The sequence below is a fragment of the Athene cunicularia genome (genome assembly GCF_003259725.1).
Source record: "Athene cunicularia isolate RWA chromosome 6 unlocalized genomic scaffold, athCun1 chr6_part2, whole genome shotgun sequence".
Classification (NCBI taxonomy): domain Eukaryota; kingdom Metazoa; phylum Chordata; class Aves; order Strigiformes; family Strigidae; genus Athene; species Athene cunicularia.
Window position 1 is genome coordinate 7,795,554 of NW_020799106.1, and position 2,342 is coordinate 7,797,895.

General features: G+C 58.5%; 1 protein-coding gene across 1 annotated transcript in view; it reads left to right on the plus strand.

Annotated features, from left to right (window-relative positions):
* Positions 1-2,342, plus strand: part of DDIT4 (DNA damage inducible transcript 4) — a 12,298-nt gene that overhangs the window by 8,723 nt on the left and 1,233 nt on the right. The window lies entirely within an intron of this gene.

A 2,342-nucleotide genomic window follows, 5' to 3' on the forward strand; every position in this document is an offset into this window, starting at 1 on the left:
CCCACCCGCCCTGCGGCCTTCGGCTCGCCTGGTAGAGCTGGGCTCGGCGTGGTGGAGGAGGATGCGGGGGGTCACCCCTCATGTGCCAGTTACCCCCTGGGGACCCGGTGACCAAGGACAGGGCCAGAGAGGGTGCAAAGGACACCCACCCTGCAGGCACTTAGGGGAGACCCCAAAACCAGCGGGCTACCGCCAGCTCAGCCCCTTTGTTATGTTCCTCACATGAATGCTTGGACACGGAGGATCATACCAGCCTCTGTGTCAGCCCCAGCCGGCGATCACGTGCCAAAATAATGTGTAAATCTAACTGAAAGCAGCTTTTTGGGGCACGGAGCTGCTGGGAACCAACGTGAAGAGAGGGAGCACGCCATGGCCAGTGGCAGCCACCCCGTGGAGCAGGAATTTTCCCCCCCCAGCATACGTGGGGCACGGTTTGCTCCCGACGTGCGCTGAGGCACTCGCTGAGCCCCCAGTACATCTCCTCCCTTCCTCCTCCTCCTCCTCCTGCTCCCCAGCCCCCTCCCCCTGCAGCCTTGCAAAACCGCTGAGCTCAGCACATCCCAGGCAAGGGGCCCAGCCAGGACCCTCCCCAACGCCAGCCACCCCCACCGGCTCCTGCTTAACCCTTTGCAAAGCCGGCCAGGCTGGAAATCGGTGTGATCGAGGAAATCTCATCGCGGGGGGGAGCGTGGGGGGGGTGTCCCACAAGGCACAGCCAGCTGGGAACGGGCTGTCCAGAAAGCTTCATCCCTCATCCTGAACCACCCCAGAAAGGGCAGCAGGTTGGGGCGGGGGAAAACCCCCCCCACTCTGCTCAGCCACAAAAATCACGCTGGGTTTATGCCAGCAGCAGTACCCAGGGAGTGGAAGCGCAGGGATTCCTAATGCTGCAGTTGAAACTTTGTTTTCTAGCCCCAAACCATTTCTAGAGGCTCTGCTGCAGAAGAGCAGCCCGGGTCGCAGCCTCTTTGGGGAAGGAAACCGAGCTGCAAGCCCCGCAACACCTCCCCTCCCAGCAGAAGCGCGAGCGTTCAGCATCACGTTGGGATTATTTTATTTCAGAAATCAAAAATTAATGTTTCACTTTAAAACTTGCTGTCACACCAGAGGCTGCTCGCTTCCCTGCCTACCCGGCAATGTTATGGCAAAGAAAGAAAAATATTTATGCTTGGCTTTGCAATTCAAGCTTATTTTTAGCAAGGCGCCTTCCCTGTGGTCCTTTACCTCTTTTTCGTTTATTTGCCATTTTCCCCCTGTTTTGACCCCAAAGCCAGCAGTTCCTCATCTATTTTCAGCGTCACCCAGTGAACATTTGTACCAAGGACTTGGCTGCGGGGAGAAAAAAAAAACCCACGAGCTAGATTTTGTTAAAAACAGGATCCCAAGCACCATCCAACCGTTTCTGAGCGCGCGTGTGCATATTTCACCGTATTGCGCGGCGAGTGTACAAATATCGGTGCCTATTTTTAACAGCTGGGGTTGGGGTTTGTTCAGTTTTTCTCCCAAAAAGCAGAGCAGTGGCCTTGTATGCTGTGGGCGCAAGCCAGGGCTTGTTCTCAGCTCCCGGTACATCGCTCCCCGGGATGCTACAGGCTCCCCTGGCTTGGACCTCCGCTCCCAGAATGATGACGGATTCAAGCCCTGCTTCTCTTTTGGCTCCTAAAAAGCGATTTCCCCGCTGCCGGTGGGTGCCTGGACCCTCCATACCTGCTGCCCCTCAGCTCTTGGGTGGGAGAGTTTGTCCCGTCCCCCCTGCCGCAGAGGTCACAGGTGTGACACCGGCGTGGGGGGCCTCTCCCCTGCGCTCCCGGCTGGCGCTTGCTCTCAGCCGTGTTTACCACCGGGCTGTTATCAATCTCTGCTCAGGAAGGACAGTACCCAAGATAGCTCCCGGAGTGACTTCAGAGTGTTCTCAGCTCCTCCGATAAAGCCACAGGCAGCGGGCGGGAGGACAAACAAAGTCCTTTATCGCCAATTAATGGTCCTTCTGCTCCCTGCGCTCCTCAGGGTCTGGCTCAGGGAAGGTCACGTACGCAGGGGCAGGCCCGGACCTGCGGGGACACACACGGGTCCAGAGCAGAGGGCTCGGGGGAGGACAGGGGCTTGCCCGCGTTTTACGGGACCACCGGGGCAGCAGACGGGGGTTACCCCCGGCCTGGCACTGAACAAAATCCCCCATCCCAGCCAGGCCGTGCCCTGCTCTCACCCCTCCCAGCACCCCCCGATTTTTAACACATTTCACTGAAACAGCCGGTTTTTTAAGAAACCCAGACAAGGCCGGTTCATGGGGCACCATCGCCCCCATCCCGCGGCGCCCTGGGCTCTGGGTTTGGCCCGTAGCC